General features: G+C 43.5%; 1 protein-coding gene across 2 annotated transcripts in view; it reads left to right on the top strand.

The window, feature by feature from the left end:
• The window catches only part of SUSD2 (sushi domain containing 2), a 356,375-nt gene that overhangs the window by 90,446 nt on the left and 244,725 nt on the right, over nt 1-21,204 (top strand). The gene's annotated exons all lie outside the window — the stretch shown is intronic.

Here is a 21,204-nt window from a genome sequence, read left to right as displayed (position 1 = left end):
CCAAGTTTCGTTTATGATGTTATTTCTCACTGCCCACCACCCTTTTAAGATTTTGTTTCCTGCCTCCCGATCTTCTAATACTCGTGCCCAAGGCCTGAAAGCCTGCTGAGGTAACCCATCTCCCAAGACTTCCCTAATTTGTGCGTACAAACAAGAAATGGACTGTGGGCCTGTCCCTCTCTGTATGATTTTATCGAAACTAGTTTAAGTAGTTTCCCTAGAAGGATCCAATAAACTTTCAGTTACGAAATGTTTTACCTGTGAAAATTGGATGCTTTGAAAGGTGCTCAACCGATATTTATCTATGGTCTCTTGCCGCGTTAAACATCTGTTTTCTGTCCGGTGCATCATATGCACCACTGTTAAGATACCTTTTTCTCTCCACTCTTTAAATTGTCTATTACATCTCCCGTGTGCAAATTCAGGGTGATCCCACAAGGGCAAATATTTAAATATTTTTTGGCTAAGGCGAAATTGTTTTCTGAGGGCCTTCCAGGCAGCCCAGGTACAGTACAGGCCAAAAGTTTGGACACACTTTCTCATTCAAAGAGTTCTCTTTATTTTCATGACTATGAAAATTGTAGATTCACACTGAAGGCATCAAAACTATGAATTAACACATGTGAAATTATATACATAACAAACAAGTGTGAAACAACTGAAAATATGTCATATTCTAGGTTCTTCAAAGTAGCCACCTTTTGCTTTGATTACTGCTTTGCACACTCTTGGCATTCTCTTGATGAGCTTCAAGAGGTAGTCCCCTGAAATGGTTTTCAATTCACAGGTGTGCCCTGTCGGGTTTAATAAGTGGGATTTCTTGCCTTATAAATGGGGTTGGGACCATCAGTTGCGTTGAGGAGAAGTCAGGTGGATACACAGCTGATAGTCCTACTGAATAGACTGTTAGAATTTGTATTATGGCAATAAAAAAGCAGCTAAGTAAAGAAAAACGAGTGGCCATCATTACTTTAAGAAATGAAGGTCAGTCAGTCAGCCGAAAAATTGGGAAAACTTTGAAAGTAAGGGCTATTTGACCATGAAGGAGAGTGATGGGGTGCTGCGCCAGATGACCTGGCCTCCACAGTCACCACCTGAACCCAATCGAGATGGTTTGGGGTGAGCTAGACCGTAGAGTGAAGGCAAAAGGGCCAACAAGTGCTAAGCATCTCTGGGAACTCTTTCAAGACTGTTGGAAGACCATTTCAGAGGAATACCTCTTGAAGCTCATCAAGAGAATGCCAAGAGTGTGCAAAGCAGTATTTAAAGCAAAAGGTGGCTACTTTGAAGAACCTAGAATATGACATATTTTCAGTTGTTTCACACTTGTTTGTTATGTATAGAATTCCATATGCGTTAATTCATAGTTTTGATGCCTTCATAGTCATGAGAATAAAGAAAGCTCTTTGAATGAGAAGGTGTGTCCAAACTTTTGGTCTGTACTGTATGTCTAAAAATAATTGAGTTTCTCAGATGCATAGGTAAGCCTTTCAGACTCGTATGAAGTAAAGTACAGGGCACATATGGTGAAACAAGGGCCTTCTCGAAAGCAAAATCTGAGTAGTGGCTTGTTTCCCTTACCCAATCTATGATGTGCCTAAAAAGACATGACAAGTTGTACAGTCGCACGTCTGGCAAATTCATGCCACCTTTAATTTTAAGTGCCATAAGTTTTTTGATACCTATTCGGGGACGTCTCCCTCTCCACAAAAAACAAACAAGGTCACTATGGAGCTTAGTAATATCCATATGCTTAATCAAAAGAGGCAATGTTTGCATTAGGTATAGAAGCCTCAAAACGCTAATCATTTTAACCAAATGCACTCTCCCCAAGAGAGACAAAGGAAGACCCTGCCATTTCCTTAGTTCCTGGGCAATTTTATGAAATAAAGGAGTATAATTAAGCCTGTATAACGAGTCTGTAGTATGACTTAGCTTAATTCCTAGATATTTAATAGTATTACTCGCTATAGGTATTCCACAAATGTGTGACTCTTAGCTAGCCAGATTTCTCCCTCTGCTCAGGCTCAGGAGAGCGCACTTTGCCACATTTATTTTAAAACACGAGAATGCGCCAAAATTCCCAATCTTGTCTAATATCATTTGGAGTTCCTCTTGGGGCTTTTCCACAAATAAGAGAATGTCATCCGCAAAAATAACTGCCTGCATCGTCTTATTTCCTACTTTAATTGTCATGAGAGGCAGGCGGCGGTGCTTCTGTTCCCCTGCGCTGCCGACAGTCCCCGATCTCACGGCAGCCCAGATGCTCGCTGCGTCCGGCTGCGCTTCCCAGTTCCCGGCGTCTCCGTTGACATGGTGACGGGGGAAGTGGTACGTCCGGCCGCACTCCTCCTGCAGGAGCGGTCGGCGTTCCCCGTCACCATAGGAACCAGGTGGGGCTGATGCACTCGGCGCTCGGCTACTGTCAGGGAGGATGGGTCATGTGACGCTGGCCATGTCACATGGTCCCTTTCCTCCACTATTTAAACAGGCAACCTGCTGGCCACAGGTTGCCTGTGATTTCGTCTCTTGGGCTGTATGTATTATATACTATTATCTTACTTGACCTCTGGTATTTGACCTTGATCGTTTCCTGATCTCTCTTCTGCCTGCTCCCTTTGTACTGATGCTATCTCTCGGATTTGACCTCGGCTCGTTCTCAGATTTGTCTCCTGCCTCTTCCCTTGTATTGATGTGACCTCCCGGACCGACCTCGGCTAGTTGACCCGCCATTGCCTCTCCCATTACTGGGTACCTTTGTCTTGTCTACCTCCCTGTCTATCCGTTTGCCTATGTCTAGTGTATCGCTCCCTGCCTTGGCTGTCCGGTTCCTCTCTGGCTCTATCCTCTCTACTTTGCACTTACATAGGTCAGGGACCGTCACCCAGTTGCACCTCGTCACCTAGGGCGGGTGGTGCAAGTAGGCAGGGACAGGGTTGAGGGTGGCAGTCAAGGGGGTGCACTTCATCTCTACCTTCCTTACGCGTGACAGAATCACAGGCCTAATTAGCATTGACCCTCTACAGAGTCTCACCGAGCATGTGCAGTGTCTTGCTCAAATTGTGCATGAGTTAGGGGAGAGGTTACAGGCACAGGAGACTGCCCGAAAACCCCCCACTCTCGCACCCGCCGCCATTCAGGTGGAACGGCATATTAAATTACCCGATCGGTTCTCCGGGGACCGCCTGAGTTTTTTAGCTTTCAAAGAGAGCTGCAAACTTTATTTCCGACTACGACCTCACTCACCCTGACCAACAGAGGGTTGGGATAATCATCTCTTTGCTTCAAGGGAAGCCCCAGGAGTGGGACTTTTCCTTGCCGCCTGATTTTCCTTGTCCGAATTCTGTCAACCACTTTTTCCAGGCGCTTTCCAGGGGTCCATTACGATGAGCCTGACCGAGCATCTGTGGCTGAGTCTAATCTAAAGGCCCTTACCCAGGGGGATCGGCCCGTAGAAGATTATTGCACCCAGTTCTGCAAGTAGTGCGTTCCCTCGGGCTAGAACGAACCAGCGCTCAAATGCCAGTTTAGGGCAGGGTTGACAGAGAGGTTAAAGGATATGCTGGTCTGTTACCCCAGTCCTGACTCTTTAGCCATCAGATTAGACAGACGGATTAGAGAGAGACAGCGGGAGCATTTGTTTTCTCATCATACTCTTCTTAAACCTGAAGCTTCTCCTACCGAACCCAAGATATAGGCTCAGTTGGACAAGCCCATGCAGCTCGGGATGACGCGAAGAGAACTACGCCGTCGTCGGGGTTCTTGTTTCTATTGTGGCGATTCCGACCACTGGGTCCGTCAGTGTCCCAAGGCTCCTCCTTCCGGAAGATCGTCCAAGTCAGAGGGATCCAAGGACAAGGTACTCCCGGAGGTGGTAAGAAGCAAACTATTGCTGCCTGTCTCAATTGCCTTTGGGGTCTTAAAGGGGTCAGGAAGTGCTTTTGTCGAGTCAGGGTCAGATTTTAGTTTTGTTGATCTAAAATTTGTATAATGGGTGGGGATCCCAATACTAAAATTGTCCACCCCGATCCAGGTGGTCGCCATCGACTCTACCCCCCTGCTGGGGGGGCACGGTAAAGCTCCGTACTCCCGAGCATTTTTGTTTTCGACTATTGGGTGAGTGTCATGACTCTGTTCCGTGTGGTCATCCAGGCATCGCTGCCACTAAGGAATTGCTGTTGAGGTCTTTCTGGTGGCCTACTTTGTCTAAGGATGTACGATCTTATGTTTTGGCTTGTGAGGTATGTGCCAGATCTAAAACCCAGAGGACACATTCCGCCGGTGAACTACAACCACTACCCATTCCCTGCAAGCCATGGTCACACATTTCCATGGATTTTATTTCTGACCTGCTCCCCTCCGAGGGAAAGTCAGTGGTTTGGGTAGTGGTTGAATGTTTTAGCAAGATGGTGCATTTTGTTCCCTTAAGTAAGCTCCCTGATGCGAAAACCTTACCATCCTTGTTTATTGAACATGTGGTACGCCTGCATGGTGTCCCTGAAAATATTGTCTCTGATATCCTTGTTTCTAGATTCTGGAGAGCTTTTTGTCAAAGATGCGACATCTCTTTATCCTTTTCGTCTGCTTTTCATCCAGAGACTAATGGGCAGACGGAACGGCTAAATCAGGCAGTGGAGCTTTTTCTGAGGTGTTATATATCGCACAATCAGATTTTATGGGTGAGATACCTCCTGTTGGCAGAGTTTGCCATCAACAATCGGGTTAATTTGTCCTCGGGGCTATCTCCTCCTTTTTTTTGTAATAGTGGTTTTCATCCTCGTTTCAGCTATAATTCCTCTGTGTTTTCACTCAACCCGCAAGCATATTCTTTCACCTCTAGACTGTGCACAGTCTGGGCACAGGTTCATGCGAACCTGGAAAAGGCCCAGGAGATTCAGCGTAAACATGCCAATAAGAAACGTTCCAAGGGAGTAAATTTTGTACTCAGCGATAAAGTGTGGTTGTCGACTAAGAATCTTTCTTTAAAACATTGTTCTAGGAAATTCTCTCCGCGTTTCATAGGACCATATAATATTATTGAGGTTATTAACCCGGGGTCTTTTAGAGTAAAACTACACGACTCCCTTCGTATACATGATGTGTTTCATAATTCTTTACTCAAGAGATATGTGTCACCAGTGGTTCCTTCTAAAAAACCTCCCCCACCTGTGGAGGTTGAAGGTCAGGAGGAATTCATCATCTCTAGAGTCATGGATGTTAGAAAGGTTAGAAACTCCTTTCAATACCTGTTCCACTGGAAAGGTTTTGGACCTGAGGAGAGGTCCTAGGTACCGGTGTCTAGGATGCATGCTTCCAGGTTAATTGCTAAGTTTCACCAGGAACACCCTGAGAAGCCCTGTCCGCGATTGTTGGGTCCAGAGGCCCTTCGTGGAAGTGGGGGTACTGTCATGAGAGGCAGGCGGCGGGCTTCTGTTCCCCTGTGCTGCCGGCGGTCCCCGATCTCACGGCAGCCCAGACGCTCGCTGCGTCCGGCTGCGCTTCCCTGTTCCCGGCGTCTCCATTGTCATGGTGATGGGGAAAGCGGTACGTCCTGACGCACTCCTCCTGCAGGAGCAGTCGGCGTTCCCCGTCACCATAGGAATCAGGTGGAGCTGAGCGCCGAGCTAGGCACTCGGCACTCGGCTACTGCTGGCCACAGGTTGCCTGTGATTTCGTCTCTTGGTCTGTGTGTATTATATACTATTATCTTACTTGACCTCTGGTATTTGACCTTGATCGTTTTCTGACCTCCCTTCTGCCTGCTACCTTTATACTGACGCTATCTCTCGGATTTGACCTAGGCTCGTTCTCGGATTTGTCTCCTGCCTCTTCCCTTGTACTGACGTGGCCTCCCGGACCGACCTCGGCTAGTTGACCCGCCATTGCCTCTCCCATTACTGGGTACCTTTGTCTTGTCTACCGCCTAGTCTATCCGTTTGCCTAATTCTCGTGTATCGCTCCCTGCCTTGGCTGTCCGGTTCCTCTCTGGCTCTATCCTCTCTACTTTGCACTTACGTAGGTCAGGAACCGTCGCCCAGTTGCGCCCCGTCACCTAGGGCGGGTGGTGCAAGTAGGCAGGGACAGGGTTGAGGGTGGCAGTCAAGGGGCTGCACTTCCTCTCTACCTTCCTTACCCGTGACATTAATGCCAGTGAATTGCCCCTGTGTATTAAGATAACGCACTAGAGTTTCTACTGCTATATTGAACAGGAGGGGGGACAGGGGACATCCCTGCCTGGTGCCCCTGTATAATTCAAAAGGGGTAGATAAGAAACCTGGCGTGCTTAGTCTAGCCTGAGGTCTTTCGTACAGCCTCGGGAGGTAGGTCCTGAAAGACCCCATAAAACCTATTTTGTCCAGCACCCACCCCAGGCACTCCCAATGTATATTATCGAAAGCTTTCTCTGCGTCTAGAGTGACTAAGGCGGGCGCCGAAATTGGATGAGCCCTGCAGGCCACCCCATCCATGGCTGCCAGTACTCTGCGCACATTAGTGATCGCGGACCTCCCCTTTACAAAAACCAACCTGGTATGGGCTAATCAGACTCGGGAGAATCAGCGCCAGCCTGTTGGCCATGAGCTTGGATAGTATTTTCACATCCTGATTTATTAGGGAGATCGGGCGGTATGAAGACGGATCGTTCGAGGGCCTGTCTGGTTTTGGTAACAATCTGATATATGCCATAGTCATGTGAGTCGTAAATCGCCTTCCCTGTAGGATCGCATTTCCCATTGAGGAGAGAACTGTCGATACCTGAGTAGCCATCATTTTATAGAAGTCCCCAGAATATCCGTCAGGCCCCGGCGCCTTGTTCCCTGATAGTGTAGCAATAGTAGCCTGTATCTCCTCCTCCGTGATGGGTTTATTTAAACTGTCTAGTTGCTCGGGGTAAAGGGTCGGCAGAGTCACACCTCCAAGAAATTCAAACGCTCCCCCTCCTTCACTACTAGGTGTGCTGTAAAGTCCAGAATAATACTCCCTAAACACTTGTAGTACCTCTACAGGGTTGGACCTGACCCTTCCTTCAGGGTCTCGTATGCAGTGCAGAGGGTATATCGGACAACGCCCCTTCGCTAGGTTAGCCAATAATCTGCCTGCCTTATTTCCAAATTTATAGAGTTCAAGCTCCCATTGAGATTTGTAAAAGCTTTCCCGTCTGTCAGCCCAGAGGTCAAAGTCCCTACGTGCCTCCATCCAGTTCTGTTTATGTTGAGGGGAGCGGGATTGTATAAATTCCCTGTAAGCCTTCTTAACCCTATTGCTGGTCTCCAGGTATTTTTTCTTGGTGGCTTTTTTAAGCCCGGACATGTAAGCTATCAGCCGACCCCTCAGGACTGCTTTACCCGCCTCCCAAAAAAGCATTGGATCCGCGCCATGTTCCTGATTCAAAGTGCTATATTCCAACCACCATCCCTTCACCAGGTCTGCAAAAGATTCATCTTTTGCCATAAAAGATGGGAATTTCCAAATAAATTCAATTCCGCGCGGGATCGTGTCAGCCATTGTCATTATAATCGGGGAATGGTCCGATATCACCAATTCCCCTATTACTACATCTTGCACCCGCTGTAGCAGTTGGGAGCCCAAGAACCAGTAGTCAATCTGCGATGATGAGTCATGTGCGTGGGAATAATGAGTAAATTGCCTCTCATCAGGATGTAAGACCCTCCAGGAATCTAACATGCCCAAATCTGTAAAGAAATACGTCAAAATCTCCCCATCTGGTCGAACGGCCCGCACTGATCGATTTGCCTGTTGACGGTCTTCTATCCTGCTGACTACAGCATTGAATTCTCCTCCGATAAGTTTGTCCCCTATGGGGTCCTGCAACACCATAGCACTCAGCTTCGTAAAAAAGGGGCCCTGGAATACATTAGGAGCATATATGTCCCCAGCTGAACAAGATAGTTTGAAAGCAGATACTCTGCCCTCTTCATCCCTGAAATGTGCCTGTGTCCTATGCGACAGATTCTTATGTATTAAAGTAAGTACCCCGGCCTTCCCCTTTATTGCAGAGGATCCATAAACCTCGCCAACCCATAATTTCGCCATTCTATGGAAATCCGGCTCCTCAAGATAAGTTTCCTGCAGAAGCGCAATATCTGCGCCGAGGCGTAAAATCATCAGGCGCTTCTGCGGGGAACGCATGCCTTTAACATTCCAAGTAACTAAGTTAAGCATGTTATGATAACTACACATAAAGAGCCCTTGACGGAATCACTCACAAAGACAGTAATGAAACATAATATTAACAGAACATCGTTTGGATAACCACAGATAAGAAACCAACACATAGCGGTAAAATGAACTGTTCCCACTATATAATAATCCCAAAAATTGTATATTACGGACTTCACTTTTTTCTGGTACCTTGCGTCCCTCCGTCACCTCCTATATGAACCAAAATAAGTATAAGAGAGAAGACTACCTAGGGCAAAGATTGTTCCTAATTTACCCATTAAAAAAGAGTCCAAGGGGAAACGGAGCGTGAGTCCTCAGCGACGATGTCTCCGCTGTTCGTTTGCCGGCATCTTGGCGTTGTCTTTGTTACTCTGTCCTTGAGATGACGTAGCACCATTCGTGAGTCGCTGAAAAGGTCTGGATCCTCCAATTTCCGTAGATTCCGCTTCATCCCTTCCGCGAAGATATGGACCCTGAGCAAAAAAACGCTTCAGCCTCCTTGGATGAGTTAAGTCTTGTAAGACCCATCCGCACATCTAGTACGGAGTATTGCGGGGTATAACAGCTGGAAGCGAGTTGTATCGGAAAAGAGATGTGCAGATGTCGCTAAATGCTCTCCTTTTCTTTGTAACCACCGCTGAGTAGTAGTTAAAAAGTATAACAGTAGAGCCTTGAAAGGTGAGCGTCTCTTTCCGAGCCCGGAATGCCCGCATTATTTCCTCCTTATCGGTGAAGTCCAAGAACTTCATGATAACCTGTCTTGCTTTAAGTGGCCTGTCCACATTGTCCGTATGTCCCCTATCCCCAACATTCAGCGGCCCCAATCAATGTACCCGCTCCACTCTACGTGGAAAAGACAGTCCCAATGCTCTGGGCAACTCTGATTCACAGATGCGCCGTAGTTCAGGACCCTTTATCTCCTCAGGCAGTCCCACAAGGCACACATTGCTGCGCCTGGAGTGGTTCTCCAGATCATCTATTTTTTCTGTGAGTTCTCCAATTGTGCGCTTCAGCGCCTGCACAGACGACTTGGTCCTCTCAATATCTTCCTCTGCGCATGCCATGCGCTGTTCAAGTTCATCAATCCGATGTTCTTGCAAGGAAAAGGCCTCCTGCAGGTCATTTAGTGCCGCCTGTACAGTGGCCGATAATGAGGCCTTAAGATTTGGGGCCAAATGACTGGCCACTTCTATGGCCAGCTCTTTAAGAATATGTGCTGAGAGGGGGTTGGTGCTAAACAAGTCATCCTGTGAGGAGACAGGCATCCTCTCTGGCGATCTCCCCCGCTGCGCATCTGCAGTCACAGGCATGTCCGCCACCATCTTGGTCGGCACGCTGGGTTCGGGACCTTGCTCCTCTCCTTCCCCTGTAGCCTTCCCGCTCCTGATCAGGTACCTCTCCATCTGTGCTGCAGCTTCTTCCAGTTTGGCTCCCGTGCTGTGGGGAGAAAAAATTAGCCGTACGGTGATCTAAGGAGGGTGGTTTGCTGTTGAGGTGCACGGAGCTTCTTCCCGACGCGTCACTCCATACCAGCGCCGGAACCAGAAGCGCTAAGCTCTTTTAATAGCTTTGGGTGTATCCCATCAGGCCCCTGTGACTTATTTGTATTAATTTTAGACAGCTGACTTAGAACCTCTTCCTCTGTAAAGACACATGCATCAAAAGATTCATTAGTCTTCCTTCCTAACTGAGGTCCTTTTTCTTCATTTTCCTTTGTAAAAACGGAACAGAAGTATTCATTGAGGCAGTCAGCTAGTTCTTTATCTTCTTCCATATACCTTCCTTCTTTTGTTTTTATTTGTTAATTCCTTGTTTTAGTTTCCTTTTTTCATTTATGTATCTGAAGAATGTCTTATCGCCTTTTTTCACTGACTGAGCTAATTTCTCTTCTGCCTGTACTTTAGAAGCTCTTATAACTTGCTTGGCCTCTCTCTGCCTAATCTTATAAATTTGCCTGTCATCCTCATTTTTTATTTTTTTTTATAATTACTAAATGCTATCTTTTGTTTTTTATGATTTTGGCCACTTCTGATGAGTACCACAGTGGTCTCGTCCTCTTTTTGCTTTTACTGACAAGCCTAATGCAATTATATGTTGCCTTCAATAGTGCCACTTTTAAGTAGTGCCATTTCTCCTGGACTCCATTGAAACTGTTCCAATCTGATAGGGACTCGTATACCTCTAATCTAATTTTAAAAAGTCAGTTTTTCTAAAATCTAAAACTTTTGTTTTTGTGTGGTCTGACTCAATTATTGTACTTATAGTAAACCACACTGGTGATCACTAGATCCCAAGCTTTCCCCTACAGTAATATCAGATACCAAATTCCCATTTGTGAATACTAAATCTAAAATGGCCTCCTTCCGGGTTGGCTCCTCCACTACATGCTGTAGAGATAATCCCAGTAGGGAATTTAGAATATCTGTACTCCTGGCAGAACTAGCTATTTTGGTTTTCCAGTTTACATCAGGAAGATTAAAGTCTCCCATAATGATAACTTCCCTTTTCAATGTCATTTTAGCTATTTCCTCAACTAGTAAATCATCTAATTCTTTGACTTGGCTAGGTGGTCTATATATCACACCTACACAAGTTACCTTATGATTATCAAGCTGCAACGTAACCCAAACTGACTATAAATTGGTCTCGCTAACTTGTATTAAATTAGATTTTATGCTATCTTTCACATACAGGGCCACCCCTCTCCCTTTATTGCCTTCTCTGTCTTTCCTATATAGAGAGAACCCAGTCATTACTCCCATTGAACTATGTCTCAGTAACAGCCACTAAATCTATATTCTCAGATGCCATTATAGATGCAAGTTCATTGATCTTTTACCCTAAACTGTGAGCATTTGTAGACAAGACTCTGAGCTTGTCATTTCTTAACCTATGTGCTACTGGCATCATGTGAGTATAATAAAGGGCATGGCCTTTATTAACAGATTCCTGTTTGGTAAGTTTTTCACAATGCTGTTTGTCCTTAAAGAACATCTTGATTATTTATTCCTATTACTTAAACCTCTACTTAAAGGTGTTGGCCACTATCTATTACTAGCTGCTCATGTGCTGGGAACAGCACATACACGCCACTGGTAATAGGCAATTATTAAACCATCGGCACCGATGTCCAATAGTTTAATATACATAACTTGTGTTTACTTGCAGATTTGCTTCCCTGCTTCCCAGCGCTGTGCTTCAAAAATGGCTGCCGATGAAGGGTTCTGTCTACTTACAGTAGGCATTGACTGTGCATGTGCTAGTTCCCCTGTCTGTCCCCAGTGTAAGTGAATAAAGGCCGTTGATAGAGAGGACCCTTTCTGCAGCAACGGGGCGCAGGTGGGAAGACATGCAAGTAAGCATATTAAACCATTGGACATCCGCATCGATGGTTTAATAATGCCTATTACTAGCTGTAAGTATGTGCACTTGCAGCCAATTAACATATGTGGCCAATTCCTTTAATGTGGCACTGCCATGAGACAAGTTCGAATAAAGGGTTAAAATTGAAGGTTCTGTTGCCAAATGCTCTTGTGGCGACAGTGATTGTGAAAGTGACAAGTGGCACCTTAAACTCCTTTATGAGGTTGATATTACTCTTTAGACCGGTTCCAGAAGGGCATGTGAGGTCCATGAAACATGGTCTATTTAATGAAACACTGGCCACAGCTTGATTGACCCAAACTCACAGCATTAGGGCTTGTTCACATGACCGTGCCGTTTTTTACGGTCCACAAATTGCGGATCCGCAAAAAAAGGATGCCGCCCTTGTGCCTTCCGCAATTTGTGGAACAGGAGGCCCATTATAGAAATGCCTATTCTTGTCCGCAAAACGGGGGCCATGGAACATAGCAACAGATGCGGACAGCATACAGAGTGCTGTCCGCATGTTTTGCTGACCCATTGAAATGAATGGTTCCGTATATGGACCGTATGCAGAACGCATAAAACGGTCCGTATACGGAATGCAAAATACGTTCGTGTGAACGAGCCCTTATAGATCACTATGATGCAGTGAGTTCAGGTCAGCCGGGGCAAATTATCAGAGGGCTTTCAATTACCTTTTTAAACTAAATTCTGTTTGTTTAATGTCTCATCCTGTTTTTTACATTAGGAATATTAGATACAGTACTTTTTAATTAAAATAATACAATACTTCACACAAATCCTAAGGTGTTACCAACACCTGTTTCGTCCTGGCAAAGATCCCCACAAATCTCAGATACCAATTATGAAATCAAGTCATTTGCTTAATTTACATAGGCATAGATACACAAGGGCATTTCTCATCTTCTACTGTGTGAAATGCAGCAATAAACAAACTGGAAAGACAGCATTTAAGGTCTAATAATCTGCATGGAAGACACTCATTATATAATTATAGCTATGTCTTACCTTACAAGTTTCAGGGTAGAATTACACTGCCAAATCTTCAGGCAGGTCAATTGACTATCAATGATAAACTCATTTGCATCAGCCTTTATGGGTGATCATAAACATTCAGAGCATACTCATTCTCATTATGGAGGTCGTAGTAGACATAAGGGGTCTTAAAACTCAGACAAAACTCCACTGGGAAAGGCTTAGCAATTGAGCTCTCCTTCCAAAAAGAAAAGAAACATTTAACTTATTATATATTATTTTTTAGAATGATTTTGGGGTTGCGGCGAAAGATAAAAAAACAAAACCTGTCATTGTGTTTTTTTTCAGGGGGCGGGGGGTTGTGTTCCATTTCCCAGTTTACCAGCAAAATAACATAACAGAAATAGTTAAATTTGAGAAGTGGTTAAAGGGGTTCTCCGGGAATAAAGAAAATGAAAATATGTATATATTACTTTATTATAAATATGTTCCCAAATACCTTTCATTAGGTACAATGGCTTGCTTTGTCTAGGGAGCAATGATTTGGAGAAACAAAATGACCGCTGTCCTATTAGTGCACACAAAACCTGTCCTAATGACACAGGAGGACAAGGTACTTCACAACACTGAGGTAAAAAGCTACCTCACCCTCCTCTCTGCTCTGCTTGTCAGGTATTATGATCCTGAATACAGTTTAATATGATATTTAGCTGAATCTTTGTCGGAATGGAGTTCATGAGGAGACATGAAGTACTGAGAGGACGGACAGGACAGACTGTGGTAATGTGGAGCTGTGGTAATGGAGACTGCACACAAGTGCTGCTGCTCATCAGCTAAAGATCTTATCATCTGTATTCAGGATCATAATCCCTGACAAGCAGAGAAGAGGATGAGGCCGCTCTTTAGCTCAGTGTAGTGAAGTAAGTTGTCCTCCTGTGTGATTAGGACAGGTTTTGTGTGTACTAATAGGACAGTGGCCATTTTGTTTCTCCTAATCATTGCTACCTGGACAAAATAAGCCATTATAACTAATGTAAGCTATTTGGGAATAAATTTATAATGAAGTAATATTTAAGTATTTTAATTTTCTTAATTGCCAGAGAACCACTTTAAGAAACGTTTGTTCGATAATGATATATTGTGTTAAGCCTTTGAATTTAGGAGCTGCAAAAATTGGAAAAGGTTTTAGGTGATATTTCACAATTGCATTGGGAGAATATTTTTTCTAATATTAAATATGCCTCATACAATGCTTTCTAGGTCTGTTCACAGTGTAAATTTTTCACAGGTCATATTATATACCATTTTTTTAAATTAAAAATTCTGGAAAAAATGTTCTGATATATGTCCAACATGTGTTCAGGGGTCTACTGACCTGATCCATCTTCTTTAGAGATGTCTGAAGCCTGTTATTTGTATATGAACAGATACTATGTCCCTTAAGGTTCGAAAGTGCATATCTGATGCCAAAACGAGAGCCTTGATGTGAGCCAAGATGCTGATTCTTAAGCTGTGGTTGTCTACAACCATTCATTTGACTGTGGTCTTGAAAAATATGATGAATAATATGATTTGGTATAAACAAGGTTTATGTATATATAAAGGCACTATGTTAAATATACAGCTACCTGGTGTCCTTGGATTTCATCATTGCTTAAGGAGGTTTCGAGTTTTCTGAAATTATAAGATTTTTTTTTCTCCCTCTTTCTTCAGTTCGATAAAGTGGGTGGTGGGCAGGGATGCACTTAGCCTTTCTACTGCCTGAGGCGAAAACTGAAACGGCATCCCCCCATGCCAATTTCTTAACCTAACCCCTTTGCCACAATGAAAGCGCTCATTGCCCATGGCCCTTCCGCTGCCCCCTTTTGCCCCTTCCTGGTGCTGCCTGAGGCGATCGCCTCACCTGGCCTCATTGGTAGTGCACCCGGAGTGGTGGGATAGATATAATATTTGTATACTGTATGCAATAAATTTCCAATAAAAAACAAAAAGTAAAACAATAGAAAATGAATATCATGGGATATGATGGCGGTGGTACCATATAAATATTTTTTTTAACTGAAGATTAAAGAATTAAAATAATGAGATAAACTTGTTTTTCTGAGGAGGTGAGTAGTAGCCTGGACAGAGGGGTGGCCGTGAATAAAGTATTTTTGGACTTTGTAAAGGTGTTTGACACTGTCCTTCATACATGCCTAATGGGTAACTTAAGGTCTATTCGTGTAGGTAGCATAATTTGTAGTTCTCAGTCTCTGCTCAAATTTGGTAAGGTTGGGTCCTGTTCTTATTTTGTTGTCTAGAGTCTGTACCATATGTGGTTTAGGAGTCTGGAATCTGTATTAATGCTATAATCTGCAGTCTGTATTTAAGGTCTGGACTGGGGTTTGTATTAGTTAGAGGGTCTGGTCTAGGTCTGTATTGATTCTGGTGTATTGACTCTACTGGTTTGAGGTCTGTAGTTATTATGGGGTCTGGTATCTGTTTTTATTTTGGTCTCTAGTATGAGGTCTGTATTCTAGGGTCTGTATTTATTTTGAGTTGAGTTGTCTGTATTCATTTTGTACTCTGGTCGGGGGTCTGTACTTGATTTGAGGGTTTAGGGGCTGTATTTATTCAGGGGTCTAGTGTGGGTTCTGTGTTTATTTAGGGAGTGGTATACTAGGCTATTGTCTGGGTTGATCTGGGGTCTGTTTTTATTTTGGTGACTGTAATTATTTTGCATCTAGGGTCTGTATTTTTTCTAGTGATTGAGTCTGAGTACATGTTGGGGTCTGGTGTAAAGGGAATATCTTTATTTTCTTGGGATGTGATGTCTTATACTTTCCTTTTGTTTAGGTCAGTGGTGTTTGAAGGACATGGTCTAATGTATGTTCTGTCGATGGGTGGCATATGTTAAAAACATCAGTGAGGCGCAAAACACACGTTCTGTACTTACAAATCTCCCTGATGTAACTTCTGTAAGGTAGCTGTATTATGGTGTATGCATATGCTGTACGTTTGTGTATATGCATTGTATGTATGTGCTTGTTACAAATGAAAGCCTGTCCCTGCCGTGAGTATTAGGGTCCATTCACACGTCCGCAACTTAGGTCCGGATCTGTTCCGCAATTTTGCGGAAGTATGCGAACCCATTCATTTTCAATGGGTCCGGAACGGATGCGGACAGCATCCTATGTGCTGCCTGCATCTGCATTTCCGGATCCGCACTTCCGGATCCGCAATTCCTTTCCCCAAAAAAATAGAACATGTCCTAAAAGGCATTTTGTATTATAGTGCCGGTGCATCCGCAATTTGCAGGCCTTAAAACACCTATGGACGTCTGAATGGACCCTTAATAAATGTTGCTCTCTCTGACTGTCCCTATGAGTAGAAGTGACTATATGCCTGGCCGTGCCTATAGCAGGATGCTAGCCTATTTGCAGGCTAGAGATACAGTTGCAAGAAAAAGTATGTGAACCCTTTGGAATGATATGGATTTCTGCACAAATTGGTCATAAAATGTGATCTGATCTTCATCTAAGTCACAACAATAGACAATCACAGTCTGCTTAAACTAATAACACACAAAGAATTAAATGTTACCATATTTTTATTGAACACACCATGTAAATATTCGCAGTGCAGGTGGAAAAAGTATGTGAACCTCTAGACTAATGACATCTCCAAGAGCTAATTGGAGTGAGGTGTCAGACAACTGGAGTCCAATCAATGAGATGAGATTGGAGGTGTTGGTTATAGCTGCCCTATAAAAAACGCATACCAGTTCTGGATTTGCTTTTCACAAGAAGCATTGCCTGATGTGAATGATGCCTCACACAAAAGAGCTCTCAGAAGACCTACGATTAAGAATTGTTGACTTGCATAAAGCTGGAAAGGGTTATAAAAGTATCTCCAAAAGCCTTGCTGTTCATCAGTCCACGGTAAGACAAATTGTCTATAAATGGAGAAAGTTCAGCACTGCTGCTACTCTCCCTAGGAGTGGCTGTCCTGTAAAGATGACTGCAAGAGCACAGCGCAGACTGCTCAATGAGGTGAAGAAGAATCCTAGAGTGTCAGCTAAAGACTTACAAAAGTCCCTGGCATAGGCTAACATCCCTGTTAGCGAATCTACGATGCGTAAAACACTAAACAAGAATGGATTTCATGGGAGGATACCACAGAGGAAGCCACTGCTGTCCAAAAAAAACATTGCTGCGTGTTTACAGTTTGCACAAGAGCACCTGGATGTTCCACAGCAGTACTGGCAAAATATTCTGTGGACAGATGAAACCAAAGTTGAGTTGTTTGGAAGAAACACATAACACTATGTGTGGATAAAAAGAGGTACAGCACACCAACATCAAAACCTCATCCCAACTGTGAAGTATGGTGATGGGGGCATCATGGTTTGGGGCTGCTTTACTGCGTCAGGGCCTGGGCGGATTGCTATCATCAAAGGAAAAATGGATTCCCAAGTTTATCAAGACATTTTGCAGGAGAACTTAAGGCCATCTGTCCACCAGCTGAAGCTCAACAGAAGATGAGTATTGCAACAGGACAACGACCCAAAGCATAGAAGTAAATCAACAACAGAATGGCTTAAACAGAAGAAAATACGCCTTCTAAAGTGGCCCAGTCAGAGACCTGACCTTAACCCGATTGAGATGCTGTGGCATGACCTCAAGAAAGCGATTCACACCAGACATCCCAAGAATATTGCTGAACTGAAACAGTTCTGTAAAGAGGAATGGTCAAGAATTACTCCTGACCGTTGTGCACGTCTGATCTGCAACTACAGGAAACGTTTAGTTGAAGTTATTGCTGCCAAAGGAGGTTCAACCAGTTATTAAATCCAAGGGTTCACATACTTTTTCCACCTGCACTGTAAATGTTTACATGGTGTGTTCAATAAAAACATGGTAACATTTAATCCTTTGTGTGTTATTAGTTTAAGCAGACTGTGATTGTCTATTGTTGTGACTTAGATGACGATCAGATCACATTTTATGACTAATTTGTGCAGAAATCCATATAATTCCAAAAGGTTCACATACTTTTTCTTGCAACTGTATGTGCTTGTTGACTTCTTGTGGGAACTTTGTTGTATTTCTCCCCATTCTCCCCATTCAAATGAACAAACTTCAAATCAATGAAACATTTATGGGATATTCATGTGTGGCAGATTTTTCATCAGTTACATTGATCTGTATTAATCCATTCCATTCATCTGAATAAGGCTGTTACAGTGGCAAGCACATGGATTTCTGCAAGCCTCCTTCAGATTACTAGGACATATCCATTAATTTCTCCATATCATCCAGGGACATCAGCACATCACATGTACATGGGTAGATAGATGCCTGGCTAGTAATGTACAAAATATTGTGCACTTTAGATGTATGCTTGGTCTATTGCATTGAAAAAGCACATCATTTACTCTGCAGCTTTTTTACCTCAAGGTCATGATACTTCCCAGTGAACTTGAAGGCCATGTCGGCCTAAAAATAAATCATACGTATAAATTGTCTGTGAAGCTGTAGTTTATGACAGATTCTAGCCATTCCTCTGCTATCTGTTTCATGCTTCACTGGCTAATGACTGCCATCTTCTAACTGGGGTTGTCACCTCCTTTCTCGGCCACTGCACTGCCTATTATTCAACAGAAGCAAGTTAAATTTATCATTTAGGAGAATGGGAAAACTGAGACAGAGTATGACCCTCTATGCTAGACACTGGCGTAAAAAATAAAACTTGCAAGCCCACAATTTGCAACTTTTTGAATGCCACTGTGCCTAAACGTTGGCGTACATGCCATCTGCATGCCAACCTTGCCATATTATGAAAAGGGAGAGTGGTAGGGATGGGACAAAGGCATGACGTGGGCAGTGCCATTGGCCTCAGCACATTCACTCCACCTACAAGCTGAAGTAGATTTCAGTCTAGATGCACGGAATGCTGGAGGATGGATGCAATTTATGACTAGGTCTACGCCTTGTCATAAGTGAAGAGCATCCTTTGGTGCCACAGGGGATATCGAAGACCGGCATAAAACTGTGGCCTAAATGACCCCCACTAGGTAAACTGTAATAGCTGCCATTTATTGAGAATTTTATGGCTCTATAGAACCTCTGAGATTTTAGTAGAGCATTTATAGACTTCTATGGGATTCTACTGTACTTCCAAATACATAAGAAGTCATGCATAAGTTTTTCTGTCATATGTATCTGGAAATCAAGTCATGCTGCACAGTATTATGTAAGTTTTCTTGCCTAGAAGCATTGCATATGACTAATAATGATATGGATGGTAATATGATATTGTATATTCATTATACAGTGTGTGAATCAGTCCCTATGTACTGCATGTTCTTCTCTAGGCTCCTACTTTTTCGTATAAAACTCCAAAGTTATATTTATGTGATATTACAAGGCAACATTTTGGCCATGCAGGCCCTTGTACCAGCCAAGTCAAGAGCTTTGTTGGCTATTGCACTGTGTAGCCGACACTTTATCTGTTAGTATGACATACAGGGAGTGCAGAATTATTAGGCAAGTTGTATTTTTGAGGATTAATTTTATTATTGAACAACAACCATGTTCTCAATGAACCCAAAAAACTCATTAATATCAAAGCTGAATATTTTTGGAAGTAGTTTTTAGTTTGTTTTTAGTTTTAGCTATTTTAGGGGGATATCTGTGTGTGCAGGTGACTATTACTGTGCATAATTATTAGGCAACTTAACAAAAAACAAATATATACCCATTTCAATTATTTATTTTTACCAGTGAAACCAATATAACATCTCAACATTCACAAATATACATTTCTGACATTCAAAAACAAAACAAAAACAAATCAGTGACCAATATAGCCACCTTTCTTTGCAAGGACACTCAAAAGCCTGCCATCCATGGATTCTGTCAGTGTTTTGATCTGTTCACTATCAACATTGCGTGCAGCAGCAACCACAGCCTCCCAGACACTGTTCAGAGAGGTGTACTGTTTTCCCTCCTTGTAAATCTCACATTTGATGATGGACCACAGGTTCTCAATGGGGTTCAGATCAGGTGAACAAGGAGGCCATGTCATTAGATTTTCTTCTTTTATACCCTTTCTTGCCAGCCACGCTGTGGAGTACTTGGACGCGTGTGATGGAGCATTGTCCTGCATGAAAATCATGTTTTTCTTGAAGGATGCAGACTTCTTCCTGTACCACTGCTTGAAGAAGGTGTCTTCCAGAAACTGGCAGTAGGACTGGGAGTTGAGCTTGACTCCATCCTCAACCCGAAAAGGCCCCACAAGCTCATCTTTGATGATACCAGCCCAAACCAGTACTCCACCTCCACCTTGCTGGCGTCTGAGTCGGACTGGAGCTCTCTGCCCTTTACCAATCCAGCCACGGGCCCATCCATCTGGCCCATCAAGACTCACTCTCATTTCATCAGTCCATAAAACCTTAGAAAAATCAGTCTTGAGATATTTCTTGGCCCAGTCTTGACGTTTCAGCTTGTGTGTCTTGTTCAGTGGTGGTCGTCTTTCAGCCTTTCTTACCTTGGCCATGTCTCTGAGTATTGCACACCTTGTGCTTTTGGGCACTCCAGTGATGTTGCAGCTCTGAAATATGGCCAAACTGGTGGCAAGTGGCATCTTGGCAGCTGCACGCTTGACTTTTCTCAGTTCATGGGCAGTTATTTTGCACCTTGGTTTTTCCACACGCTTCTTGCGACCCTGTTGACTATTTTGAATGAAACGCTTGATTGTTCGATGATCACGCTTCAGAAGCTTTGCAATTTTAAGAGTGCTGCATCCCACTGCAAGATATCTCACTATTTTTGACTTTTCTGAGCCTGTCAAGTCCTTCTTTTGACCCATTTTGCCAAAGGAAAGGAAGTTGCCTAATAATTATGCACACCTGATATAGGGTGTTGATGTCATTAGACCACACCCCTTCTCATTACAGAGATGCACATCACCTAATATGCTTAATTGGTAGTAGGCTTTCGAGCCTATACAGCTTGGAGTAAGACAACATGCATAAAGAGGATGATGTGGTCAAAATACTCATTTGCCTAATAATTCTGCACGCAGTGTAAATATAACTTTGGAGGTTTATAGAATCTCTAGTGCCTTGGCCTGTCCCTGATTACAATTTCACCTGACCCTTTCATGCACTGCATCATTTCCTCTGACCCCCGTGGGTTAACTGTTAACCACACAGAGACTACTCCAGGAGGTAGTTGCCTGGTGGTTCCCCTGAAGTCCAGATCTCTGTACAGTGGAAAAAGGGCTGGTTGAAACCAGGGTACTACCAGGATAACTTCCTTAGGATTAGTTCTAAGTCAAATCCTTTGGTTAATACAGTGGTTCCACACCCACTGCAAAAACAGTAAAATATATTTATGCTTATTGGATGTATATTCATTATACAGTATGTGAATCAGTCCCTATGTACTGCATGTTCTTCTCTAGGCTCCTACTTTTTCGTGGACCACCCTGTATAAAACTCCAAAGTTATATTTATGTGATATTACAAGGCAACATTTTGGCCATGCAGGCCCTTGTACCAGCCAAGTCAAGAGCTTTGTTGGCTATTGCACTGTGTAGCCGACACTTTATCTTTTAGTATGACATAAATATAACTTTGGAGGTTTATAGAATCTCTAGTGCCTTGCATTCTTCACT

This window comes from Bufo bufo, chromosome 2 (genome assembly GCF_905171765.1).
Source record: "Bufo bufo chromosome 2, aBufBuf1.1, whole genome shotgun sequence".
NCBI lineage: Eukaryota > Metazoa > Chordata > Amphibia > Anura > Bufonidae > Bufo > Bufo bufo.
The sequence above is the reverse complement of the archived record's forward strand: the minus strand, read 5'-3'. Positions and strand labels throughout refer to the sequence as shown.